The sequence below is a fragment of the Rhamphochromis sp. 'chilingali' genome (genome assembly GCF_963969265.1).
Source record: "Rhamphochromis sp. 'chilingali' genome assembly, chromosome: 9".
NCBI classification, from domain to species: Eukaryota; Metazoa; Chordata; class Actinopteri; order Cichliformes; family Cichlidae; genus Rhamphochromis; species Rhamphochromis sp. 'chilingali'.
Window position 1 is genome coordinate 3,001,817 of NC_137936.1, and position 14,106 is coordinate 3,015,922.

A 14,106-nucleotide genomic window follows, 5' to 3' on the forward strand; every position below is an offset into this window, starting at 1 on the left:
TTAGCACTGTGAGCTTGACTCTCCACCATGTGCTCAAAAGCTCTCATAAATGTTTGATATTGTAAAGGATCGCCATCAAATAACTGAATGTCACGCCTTGGTAACAAAAACAGAGACTGCTGCTCAGCCAATAAAGTTGTAATTTCATTTTGTTTCTTCAAAACTGTGACTAGATGATCATGACCCTCACTACCTTGCACTGTATGTGTAAGAGGTTTTGATTGTGAGTGAGACTGCGACATCATCTGAGTAGTTGAAACTGCACCTGGAAATACTTGATGTAACTTCGTCTCTGACCTTTCCAACGAAACGACCTTGGGCTGAAAAGTATTTTTAACCTTGGGCCACTGAGTGATGTGATGATTTGCTTTTCCTACAACTTTTGTTTCCAACATTAGAGATGCTATCACTTGGTTTAACATCATCTATCGCAGCACCTTTACCAACATTCCCGGTGTGCCTAGAAGCACCAGAACCATTTCCAGCAGCTAATGGATCAGAGGAATCAACACCAGGTGGATTTAAATGTGGCAAATCAAGCTCAAACACCTGATTTTTGCTCTGAGAGTTTCCCTTTGCATCATGAAGCCATTTCTTTATCTCTTCCATAAACTCAGTATTATGTGCTCGCACACTTATAAACCAAGCAGTTTGTTTTTCTTGCTCTTCTTGAGGAAGCAACGGAAGCAAAGTTTCATGCAGATGAATTGCCTCATTAAGCAACACAGACAAATTCTCTAACTGAGTCTGAACAGTGGAAACATTATCTTCAGATTGCTTTAATTCTTTAATAATCTTTATGACCTTTTTAATTTTATTAATCTTAGTGTGACGTTCTGTTTGAAGTCTTTCAATCTGCTTCTCCAAAGCCTTAGCAGTCGGTTTTGGCTGTCTTTTCTTTCCATCCACATCACCACATTGTGTTAATTGGTGTGTCTCCATTTTTCTTTAAAACATTACAAATCCAAACGCTGAACTGCACCTATGCCACACAGCTTCATTCCAACGCCTCCACTTGATGACATTCACTTCATAAAACCTTGGACACACACACAGGAGCAATATCCCCCACTATCTGCCTATTAAACCTAACTAACTTAACCTAGTCTTCCGTACATACTAGCGGTGGGTATTTATGTACCTCCATACCGTCAGCTGTGAGAAAGACAAACTGTCTTAAACACAAACTGCGGCGGTACTCCCAAGCCAATGGCTTCAGCCGCCTGATGTACAATAACTAGAAAGCAAATCAGTACAACGCCTTGTGCAGCTGTACTGCTAAAACCTAACAGGGGAACAAACTCCTGAACAAAATGTGCTCGTGTAGCCAAAGGCTTAATCTAAAAGCGGGTGGTAAAAGGCAACAGCAAACTACAAAACTATCATCAATAAAACTAATCTATTTATAAATAATCCAATAAAACCTACAAAACAACTTTCTGTTGACAATTAAACATGAGGACACCGATGACGCGCAACAATTAACGCACAGAACACTTCTGTATCATTTGCTTCTTTATTTACACATGCAACTGTCCAAACTATAAATCAGCACATAGGATCAACTGTCAAACAAACGCACAGACTGCACAAGCAAATAACTGCAACTTACAAATAAATGCACCAGCTACTATTTCAAAATTCCAAACTGGTCTATGGCAGCAATTAGTGCATAAATATACAAACACCATCAAGTTACAGTCAAATATATCAAATCATTCAAATTGTGCTCAAGTTGTGATATATTGCGGTCAACAGAAAGTTTTGCCTCGTGCTCACCCTACCTTCTGCTCATCACATCAGGTGCTGTGAACAAGTGAGTGCAACCACATTTACCTTATACCACACCCATGAGACACGCCCCACACCCATGCACCAATACAGTGAGTCCATTTAAACCAACCCACTTAGTCAGACGGAAACAACTCATATGGCTCCTACAGATGTAACTACAGCCCAACCCATGCAGCAGTATATGAATGACTAACCTCGTATTGTGGATGGATTATCTCAGTTGTTCTCCTGGCTGAAGTTTGGTCCTTTTACAGCATCCTGCCATGCGATTACATTTGTTCCTGACCACCGAGAACACTCACGTTAACTTTTATCGAGTGGAAAAAAAAAAAAAAGTTAGCTTGTTTATATTATGCTAACATAGCTGTGTCACTAGCGGTCACGTAGCACATCATTATATACCAGCTAGCCCAACTTCAGTAACCCTACAAACGTCACTGCTGTCTAGTTTTCCGTCTTCATTTATGCTGGAAGTGATGCAGAGCTGTACGTTTTAATTTGTTTCCAAATCCCTGCAGTCAGGACATGCTATATTGTATTTAGATAGAAGCTAGCGAGCTAACTCCCTGCTAACTTCTAACTCCGTTAAATGTCATAAATTCCGTTTTCATGGATGCCTGGATGTTAAACTCAATTGTTACACCTGGTAGAGCAGAACGCTGATCATTTTATTAAAGATGAAAGACTTTAGACAGTTTTTCAACTCTCAGTAATGCCATAGTGATCGTTTGATATATGGACCTGCAGCGGAGTTTAGACCCAGACACGGCCAGTGACGTCAGACTGAACAATCGGATTGTAGGACATGCACACATCAATGAAACTAAACACATTTTTGCTATAAATTCAGTTACTTTTAGTTAGTTTTGTGAACACTCATTACAGTTTTAGTTAGTTTTCCTTTTTTGTTTTTATTATATTTCCGTTAATGAAAATGTTTTTTCACTTCTATTTTTCGTTATTTCGTTAGTTTTCGTTAATGATAATAACCTTGCTCTGCACACTGGAATAAACATACAGTGGGGCAAAAAAGTATTTAGTCAGCCACCGATTGTGCAAGTTCCCCCACTTAAAATGATGACAGAGGTCAGTAATTTGCACCAGAGGTACACTTCAACTGTGAGAGACAGAATGTGAAAAAAAAAATCCATGAATTCACATGGTAGGATTTGTAAAGAATTTATTCGTAAATTAGGGTGGAAAATAAGTATTTGGTCACCTCAAACAAGGAAAATCTCTGGCTCTCACAGACCTGTAACGTCTTCTGTAAGAAGCTTTTCTGTCCCCCACTCGTTACCTGTATGAATGGCACCTGTTTGAACTCATCATCTGTATAAAAGACACCTGTCCACAGCCTCAAACAGTCAGACTCCAAACGCCGCCATGGCCAAGACCAAAGAGCTTTCGAAGGACACCAGGAAAAGTATTGTAGACCTGCACCAGACTGGGAAGAGTGAATCTACAATAGGCAAGCAGCTTGGTGTGAAAAAAATCAACTGTGGGAGCAATCATCAGAAAATGGAAGACATACAAGACCACTGATAATCTCCCTCGATCTGGGGCTCCACGCAAGATCTCATCCCGTGGGGTCAAAATGATCATGAGAACGGTGAGCAAAGATCCCAGAACCACACGGGGGGACCTGGTGAATGACCTGCAGAGAGCTGGGACCAAAGTAACAAAGGTCACCATCAGTAACATACTACAACGGCAGGGAATCAAATCCCGCAGTGCCAGACGTGTTCCGCTGCTGAAGCCAGTGCATGTCCAGGCCCGTCTGAAGTTTGCCAGAGAGCACATGGATGATACAGCAGAGGATTGGGAGAATGTCATGTGGTCAGATGAAACCAAAGTAGAACTTTTTGGTATAAACTCAACTCGTCGTGTTTGGAGGAAGAAGAATACTGAGTTGCATCCCAAGAACACCATACCTACCGTGAAGCATGGGGGTGGAAACATCATGCTATGGGGCTGTTTTTCTGCCAAGGGGACAGGACGACTGATCCGTGTTAAGGACAGAATGAATGGGGCCATGTATCGTGAGATTTTGAGCCAAAACCTCCTTCCATCAGTGAGAACTTTGAAGATGAAACGAGGCTGGGTCTTCCAACATGACAATGATCCAAAACACACCGCCCGGGCAACAAAGGAGTGGCTCCGTAAGAAGCATTTTAAAGTCCTGGAGTGGCCTAGCCAGTCTCCAGACCTCAACCCCATAGAAAATCTGTGGCGGGAGTTGAAAGTCCGTGTTGCTCGGCGACAGCCCAAAACATCACTGCTCTCGAGAAGATCTGCATGGAGGAATGGGCCAAAATACCAGCTACTGTGTGTGCAAACCTGGTAAAGACCTATAGTAAACGTTTGACCTCTGTTATTGCCAACAAAGGTTATGTTACAAAGTATTGAGTTGTATTTTTGTTATTGACCAAATACTTATTTTCCACCCTGATTTACGAATAAATTCTTTACAAATCCTACCATGTGGATTCATGGATTTTTTTTTCACATTCTGTCTCTCACAGTTGAAGTGTACCTCTGGTGCAAATTACTGACCTCTGTCATCATTTTAGGTGGGGGAACTTGCACAATCGGTGGCTGACTAAATACTTTTTTGCCCCACTGTAATCAACATGATCAACCTTTTACGGCGTGTTATTTCACCATCTTATCGATTCAAATGCTCCATCCTTATGTGGTTTGCGACATTATGTTTATCCACTCTGTCTCTAAATGTTTGAAGAATTTTCAAGTTTGGGGTCAAATTTTGAGAATTTGACCATAAGTGAAATTTATGGTGTCATCACCCCCTTCGGGGCTTACCTTTCACAGTGTTGATGATATTCCTCTCTGTTCTTTGCAAGTACCCCCTTTTGGTGGCAAGAAACTGTTGGTGTGGTCAAGTGGGTGCTGTAAAAACAAAAGCTCAGGACAGAACAGTTATCAATCATGTACTTCATACAAAATTAGCATATATCGAATTTCATATTGATCCTCTGAGTGTAATGGTACATTTTAATTTTAATTTATCAAAGCTAAACACAATATTTTTCTTTATTTTGCTCTTGTTCTTGTGCAGCACCACCTCTCAACACATGCCCCTGTCGGTTCTATCCTACTTTTAGATTGCTGACTATTTCAATGAAAGCACCCAAAAGACGGGGACCAGTGTTTATTATTACATATCTCCATTTTGAATGTGACACGCCTATCATTCCCCTGTTATCCAGATATTAATAGAGGGGTTTTTTTTGGCTTTTTTTTTTCCCCTCTATAACAGTTAATTGACTCTTTACAGTGGCCCGCTTATGGTTAATAATAACATGTTCAGTCATGAGTGAAATCAAACCTTTTCTTCACTTTAGCATTTAACATTCCCAACAATATAATGTGATACATTAATCGAAACACAGCTACTAAAACACACTTTTGTTAATGCAAACATCAGAAACTCAAAATTAGCAACTAAAGGGTTAAGTCTGCAGTTCACACTCATGTGAAGCTACAGCCTCCCCCTTTAGTCTCTGTCACCCTTCTGTTCTTGTAAAAACAAAACAAAGCCAGACACAACATCCACCCTTCTTTTACAGGCTGGGTGAATTGTTTGTGGACATTTACTAATCCTAAAGTCGGTACCGTTTTTTCTCAGTATCAAGTCAGTTAAAACTTTTAGTCGTCAGTCCATCACAGTCCAGTCACATGCATACATCCACACACATTCATACCAGATATTGCTGATAATGGAGTCTCACGCGCAGCCTATTCGAGCCTCCCTCACCAGCAAGATGACGTCATCATTTTAAAGGAAAACAGTTCCTCGTTTTTTGGACTGGATTGACTCGCTGCAATCCTTTTGGGTTCAGGACTTCTCATGTGATCAATATCCCATATAAGTGAATTTCTCCTGAGCCCATTACAATCATGGAGAAAAATACTTTGCAACTGTTTTCAGTAAGAATATTTTTATAGCGCTTTAAAGTTCAATCTCTCAGGCCTGGATTAAAGAGCTGATTTGTTAAATCAAGAACTCACAAAATACCAAAATATCACCACCGGTGGATCACACCTCTCAGATGTTCTTATTTCAGTGCACTGTAACAAAAGCAAAAACAAACGTAACCAATAAAATTGTCAAGGATCGCTGTGTGGCAGGCAGGAGGAGGACCCAAATTGCAAAACTCACAGACTCGGGGATGAACTCAAAAATCACAGCTTTAATGCTGGAGAGGCAGAACGTAGGAAATACAAAACTAAACTGGGAAAACTAAATACAAAGCTCGCCAAGGAACAGGGAGGAACACACACAACATGAGGGAGAATGCGACACAGAACTGAGGGAGACGCAGACATAAATACACAGGTGACACTGATAATCATAACAAGACACGGCAGGAGTGAACGCAACACTGACGGGAAACGGGCAAAGTAAAACAGGAAGTACAGAGGTTCAGACAGGAGGAGAGAGAGCACGGGGAAAAACACAGACATAACGGGCTGGGGAAAACATAGAATAAAACACAAGGAGAGACGAGGGCTCACAGATACACAGGGGCACACAGGAGGTAACCAAATAAGGAACGTTTTAACTAAATAATCCTAGGAACCAAGGCATAACTAGGGAATAAAATACAAAACACACAAAAACTGAGAATACTGGGCCCACATGGCCCAGGACCATGACAAAAATACTCATATAATAACAAATACTGGGGCCCATTGCAAACATGTCCAAGCATAAAACCATCTTCCTCTCTCTTGGAGAAAGAAAACAATCCAAACCTCACTGATAAAATCAACCTAGTGTCAAGAAGAACCCAAAAGTCAACCAAAACTTCACCAGAAAGTTTTTCTCCCTCCCGGGACAATATTGTGTAGGAATACAGGCACCGTAACTCCTTTTTGCACCGACAAAAGACATGTTGGGTTTACTTGATTCAATAGTGGACACTGGTTGCACACAAATGTTTTGCTTTGGCAGAAACTTAAACAACTGAGTTAAATCAACACAACCTTTTCATATTTCGTAAACCTGTGCATTTTGTGTTCATAAAACACGATTGGAACATGTTCAGATGGAGTAAGTTGAGCTCCTGGAATATTTTAATCCTTCAATTCTGTCATTCTATTTCAACACTATTCAGTAACTTTTATCCAAATACTACTTGGTCACTTAAATACTACATGTTGTCTTCATATTGCATGCGGTTCAACAAAATCTAGATTATGGTTACCATAAAAATTGAAGGGGTCTACAACAACTACCATCCTCCTATCTTTATACTGGTTGCAACAGGGCTGAGAAATAACCCTGAAGTGATAGGTTATCAGGCAGGGTACACCCCGGACAGCCGACCAGTCTATCAGATAGAAACAAACAGCCATTTACACTTACATTCATGGATAATTAACTAGTAACTTCATCAGTCATGACAGAAGCTAATATTTCTGTGCTAGCATCGTTTAAACAGTAACAGCTTTACTCTAATATAAGCTAACGTTTACACCGTAATTTAAGCTAGCACCATAAAGACGGTAAAACACGTAATAATATCTACAAATGCATCTTAAAGCTGTTATATTAGCACTTGGTGTATTACTAACATAAGCACATTAACATTATTGACACTCGCTGACTTTTAATAGTCATTCTATAAATGCTGTCCGTTTAAATCAAGGGTGTCAAACTCAAATACACAGTGGGCCAAAATTCAAAACTGGAACAAAGTTGCGGGCTAACGTTAATATTTATTGAAATATATTTATTCCTCCAGATATAAGAATGAATCTTTTCTTATGGACTCAAACACGTTTTGCTGAAAAACTGAATATGGAACAAGCAAAGCTTAATACTAAACAATATATATATTAGCTGTATAATACCAGTAGGCCAGCTCTTAATAGTAATTTGGTATGGCTTTGCGGGCCAAATGTAATTAGGCTGCATTAGGCTGCATTAGGCTGAATTTGACACCATAGGTGTCAAATTCTGGCCCGCGGGCCAAATTTGGCCTGCAGCCTAATTACATTTGGCCCGCGGGCCAGAATTTGACACCTATGGTTTAAATGGTCTTACCTGTAAACACTGCTGTATCCACCGGATTCCAGCCAGAGTGGATTCTGGAGTCTTCCCACGCTCATGTTAGTGATCCTCCATCTGGATGGATGATAACAACCTTCTGAACAATCTAGCAGGAGATGGCCCATATATATGGGACTGATTTCTGCTAATATCGCCTGATGGACTCATAACATCCGAAGCGGGTGAATAAAGTCACCCAGTCGCTAGCTGTGCCATTACCCAGCATACACCACTCCCTCCATAAATGCAATAAACGATACAAAAGTAATAACTATAATTAATTTATCTGCTGTATCTGCTGTTTCTCAGGTAGTTGCTTACATTGTATAATTTATTGTGTTCTGTATACGTCACTACAATGTGATTTCGGAAATATATAAATATACGGACAACAAGCTCTTCCGCGGCAAACTCTTATCTTCAATAAACAACGTTTAGGGAGCTCTATAGTATTCAATGAGAGGACCCTGCACGTCAATTCTCGACGCGAGGGAGGTACCCTGCGTGTCGATAAGTGAAGCAGAGGGAGCCTGACCATGCGTCACACATTTGACGAGTTGGGAGTGAGAACATGTTGAAATGTGATGTCAGTGCAAACTCTTGCAAAGACTTTCTGAAACTCACAAGTTTCATTCCTATTTCATAACTGATTCATCAGCTTTAGACATCAGTTGCATTTCTACTCACTAAGCTTAAGTTTCACTTTCCACAAAGGCCCCAATGTTCCCTCTAATTTTTCACGTGTCTGAGCGAACACACAAACTCCCTGAGCGGTCCCTTGGACCACTGTGAGCGACATCAGACGTGTGCACTGCGGTCATGCTGGCATCTAATCCATCCAAGTTACATGGTTTGTTAAAATAATCAAATTACAGCATTTACATTTATGTTAGACTACTTTTAATTAACTGTTTTAGCCCATTTACAATGAAAATTAAAAAAAATCTAGTCATTGACTTGTGCAGTGTGTTAACAATATTGGAAGTAAAAATTGTCATGGTTCTGGGTCCGTTGGACCCAGTAATTTGAGTTTATTATGTTTTGGTTTACTTTTGCATCATGGATTATTCTTTATGTTTCTCTGGTACTTTGTGTTTCAGTTATCTTGGTGTTTTGGATTGTTTTCCCATTCTCTTGTTGTGATGATGATGATGTTTATTATTAGAGTTTCATGTTTTGTTTATCTATGTTTTAGGAATTGTGGTTTCATGTATTGTTTGAGTTTCATGTATTATTTTCTGTCCGCCCCTCTGTGTCGAGTCCGTGTCTTTTAGTCCGTGTACTTCCAGGCTGGACGACTGTAATTCATTATTATCAGGATGTCCAAAAAACTCCCTGAAAAGCCTTCAGCTAATCCAAAATGCTGCAGCAAGAGTCCTGACAGGGACTAGAAAGAGAGAGCATATTTCTCCTGTTTTGGCTTCCCTTCATTGGCTTCCTGTTAAATCCAGAATTGAATTCAAAATCCTGCTCCTCACATACAAGGTCTTAAATAATCAGGCCCCATCTTATCTTAATGACCTTGTAGTACTATATCACCCTATTAGAGCACTTCGCTCTCGCTCTGCAGGCCTACTTGTTGTTCCTAGAGTATTTAAAAGTAGAATGGGAGGCAGAGCCTTCAGTTTTCAGGCCCCTCTTCTGTGGAACCAGCTTCCAGTTTGGATTCAGGAGACAGACACTATCTCTACTTTCAAGATTAGGCTTAAAACAGAACAGGGTGTTCCGAAGGGCCAGCTCTGTTCTAGGATGCCCTCTGGACCCAGTGGAGGTGGTGAGTGACAGGAGAACGGCGGCTAAGCTGTCATCCCTGATGGACAACATCTCCCACCCCATGCAGCAGACTGTGACAGCACTGAGCAGCTCCTTCAGTGGGAGACTGCGGCACCCACGGTGTGGGACGGAGTTGATTTCGCAGGTCTTTCCTCCCCACTGCTGTCAGACTCCATAATAAAGACTTTAACTGATCAAGCACACACATCCATACATATGCAATAATACTAAGTGCAATAATCCTTTCTGTCATCGTTGTATTTTTACTCAGTTGTATATAGTATTTGTATTTGTATTCTATTTTTATCTTATTGTATATTTATTTTATTTTATTCTACTGTATATAGTATTTTATTTTATTCTATTCTGTACAGTTGTGTACTGTATTTATTCTTATTGTATTCTAATTTTTGCCTCATAACTTTTGCACTGTCCACTTCCTGCTGTGACAAAACAAATTTCCCACGTGTGGGACTAATAAAGGTTATCTTATCTTATCTTATCTTAAAACTTTCCTTTTTGCTAAAGCATATAGTTAGGGCTGGACCTCCCTTAGTTATGCTGCAATAGACATAGGCTGCCGGGGGATTCCCATGATGCATTGAGTTTTTCCTTTCCAGTCACCTTTCTCACTCACTATGTATTAACAGACCTCTCTGCATTGAATCATATCTGTTATTAACCTCTGTCTCTCTTCCACAGCATGTCTTTTATCCTGTCTTCCTTCTCTCACCCCAACCGGTCGCAGCAGATGGCCGCCCCTCCCTGAGCCTGGTTCTGCCGGAGGTTTCTTCCTGTTAAAAGGGAGTTTTTCCTTCCCACTGTTGCCAAAGTGCTTGCTCATAGGGGGTCATATGATTGTTGGGTTTTTCTCTGTATCTATGAAGCGCCTTGAGGCGACTTATGTTGTGATTTGGCGCTATATAAATAAAATTGAATTGAATTGAAAATTGAATTTTAGTAGTGTTTCATGTTTCCTATTTTATTGTGAAAGTCTTTGTCTTAGGTTAGTGTGTGCAGCTTTGTTCCTCCTGTCTCGTTAGCCCTGATCTCTCCCAGCTGTGTCTGCCTCCTGTTGCCCATTCCCTCATTACTACCATGTGTATATAAGCCCTGTGTTTTCCTGTGCTCGGTGTCGCATCGTACCCGCAGATCCTGCTTGTGTGTTCCAGTTAGTGTCTTCATGTTTGGTTTCTGTTTTGTTGGTGCCAGCAATAAAGCTGTTGTTTTCAGTATATTTCTGTCTCAGAGTCCTGCACTTGGATCCACATCTCCACCTGCCCGCACACAGAGCCCTGACAGAACGACGCAACCAGTATGGATCCAGCGGACTCACTTTTCACCTCTGAGGGAGAGAATCTCGCGCACCTATGGGTTCAGTCACCCATAGCTCAGTCAGTCATTACTGTTGGAGGATAATCCACGCTGCAAGCCCCTACAAGAGGCAGCTGGAGGTAGTGTTTTTTGATAATTTTTTGTCGTCCACTGCCTCCACCGTCAGTTTTCTAAACATAAATGGACTTAAGCAAATAATAACAGCTCTAAGAGCGAGGCTAGCCTTCAAACTGTTTGGCATGGGCGGTCCAGGAAAGGACGATTCAGCTACCCTCCTGGAGTCCCTCACCACGTGGTGTTCTCGACGTAAGCGGCAGTTTTTGCCAAGGTTTATCGCCAAATCGTTTGATCCATCCTTGAAGAAGAAAGGCAACCCTAGGCATCACCACCCAACCACACTTCCCTTTTCTCCTGTAGTACGGACTGGTGCAGTTTTCATTTCCACTCCGCAGCAGCGTTTCTCCATGTCACCTTTTACCAGCCCTGATCCCATTTCAACTGGGAAGCGGCGAATGCGCTGCCAGCATTCACAGTCCCAGCAGGAGTCTGGGATTTTGTCTGAACAGCCGGCTAGGAATGTTCTGGATGATTGTCATGCTTCGAAACCTGTCAAGCATGTAGAGACCGCTGTTCGTCCTCAACTCAACACATCTGTGAGCGCAAACAACGTGTGTGTTATCCCAGATATTCATAAGCCCCTGCCAGGTAACTCAGGAGTAGTTAATTCAGAAGTTGTTGTGCCTACTCCTGTGCCCATGTTTAAAAACGACCAGTGTGTTTCCTGGCCTTCAGTTCAGTTAGCTGCCCAGCAACCACCTTCCACTCAGTCAGCTGCCCAGCAGCCACCTTCAGCTCGGTCAGCTGCCCAGCAGCCACCTTCATCTCAGTCAGCTGCCCAGCAGCCACCTTCAGCTCAGTCAGCTGCCCAGCAGCCACCTTCAGCTCGGTCAGCTGATCAGCAGCCACCTTCATCTCAGTTAGCTGACCAGCAGCCACCTTCAGTTCAGCTAGCTGCTCATCAGCCACCTGTTGCTCAGTGTCCTGTGTTTCCTGCTCAGCAGCCGCCTGTAGCCCAGTCACCAACTCCACCCCCACCACTTTCATCTCAAGTTCAGTCACCCATAGCTCAGTCTTCACCCCCGCTATCTATAGCTCAGTCGCTACCACAATCGGATTTTCTGCAAGCTTTGTTACAGTCCATGACCCAGTCAGTAGCTCAATTAGTGGAGGAATCATTAGTGTTGTCATCTGCTCAGTCAGCCGCTCATCTTCACCCTCAGCCAGGGGTCCCAATTGTCTCTGGTCCTGCATCTGCTCCAGCTGGAGGGCTCGAGGAGCCCGTCCAGCCTCACGGGGTGACCATGGCTCAGGGGGTTGGGAAGCGTATCTGTAACCGGAAGGTTGCCGGTTCGATCCCTGGGCTCTCTGTCCTGGTCGTTGTGTCCTTGTGCAAGACACTTTACCCTACCGCCTACTAGTGTTGGCCAGAGGGGCCGATGGCGCGATATGGCAGCCTTGCTTCTGTCAGTCTGCCACAGGGCAGCTGTGGCTACAACCGTAGCTTGCCTCCACCAGTGTGTGAATGTGAGAGTGAATGAATAGTGGCATTGTAAAGCGCTTTGGGTGCCTTGAAAAGCGCTATATAAATCCAATCCATTATTATTATTATTATTATTATTATTATTATTATTATTATTATTATTATGTGTTGTCAGCTGGAGGGCCCGAGTCGCCCGTCCAGCCTCATGCCACGTCTGCTGGAGGGTCCGAGGAGCCCACCCAGCACCACGCCTCGTTAGCTGAGGGTCCCGGAGGACCCAGTAAGCACATCCTCACATCTGCTGATGGTCCGGGGAAGTCTGTTCAGCTGTCACCTGCTGAATCATCCCCCGCGATTTCTACATCGCCGCCTGCAGCATCGCCGCCTGCAGCATCACCGCCTGCAGCATCGCAGCCGTCAGGTTCCGCAGCCGTCAGGTTCCGCAGCCGTCAGGTTCCGCAGCCGTCCCGCCTCCGTGCCTTCATCCACGCCTGGTCCAGCCTCCGTGCCTTCATCCACGGCTGGTCCAGCCTCCGTGCCGCCGCCTTAGTCTGGTTCAGCCTCCGTGACGCCGCCTTCGTCTGGTCCAGCTTCAGCTCCGCCTTCGTCTTCGTCTGGTCCAGCTCCGCCTTAGTCTGGTCCTGCCTTGTCTGGTCTTGCCTCGTCTGGTCCTGCGGTTGCCACACCGCTGTCAGAGCCAGCTCGACCTGTTCCGCCTCGCCTCTGCCGGCCGTTTTCCAGGCCTCTAAGTTGGCATCATGGCCTTCGGGGACAGCCTCCGGAAAGAGTTTGTCGCCGCCGCTGGCATCGCAGCCGACCTCCGGACCTGCTCAGTGGCCGCCACTGCCTTCCAAGTGGTCGGCCTCCTGATTGGTTTTGCCTGCGCCACCGCCGTTGCCGTGTGCACGGTCGGCCTCCTGAACTGTTTGCCCGTCGTTGCCATTGCCATGTGCACAGTTGGTCCCCTGAACTTTTCATGGACTCTTGTTGAGCTCTAGTTTCATTTTTGATGTGTTTTCCTGCATTTTTGGACTCTTGTGCTCCTTGTTTTTTGTTTGGTACTTTTTTTGGACGAATAGGAAAGGAAGAGGGGGGTGGGGGTTGTTTTTGCTCACAGGCGGAGAGTGCTTTCGAGCCTTTGTTCTTATAAAACGCAGTTTTTACCCTTTCTTTCATCAGTACATACACTCAACAAAAATATAAACGCAACACCTTTGTTACTGCTCCCATTCCCCATGGGATGGACGCAGAGACCTAAAATTCATTCCAGATACACAATATAACCATCCCTCCCAAACAGTGGTCACAAATCAGTCCAAATGTGTGGTAGTGGGCACATCTGCTATATTGAGATAATCCATCCCACCTCACAGGTGTGCCACATCAGGATGCTGATCTGACATCATGAGTAGTGCACAGGTGTACCTCAGACTGCCCACAACAAAAGGCCACCCTGGAATGTGCAGTTTTGTCTCACAGCAAAATGCCACAGATGCCACAAGCAATGAGGGAGCGTGCAATTGGCATGCTGACAGCAGGAATGTCAACCAGATCTGTCGCCCGTGCATTGAATGTTCATTTCTCAACC

The 14,106-nt window shown here is 43.4% G+C and overlaps 1 long non-coding RNA gene across 1 annotated transcript in view; it reads right to left on the minus strand.

The window, feature by feature from the left end:
- The window catches only part of LOC308403258, a 42,963-nt gene that overhangs the window by 24,026 nt on the left and 4,831 nt on the right, over positions 1-14,106 (minus strand). The window contains exon 2 of the long non-coding RNA XR_013972887.1: positions 7,865-7,945. This is a non-coding gene — a long non-coding RNA (uncharacterized lncRNA). The remainder of the gene's footprint in view (positions 1-7,864; positions 7,946-14,106) is intronic.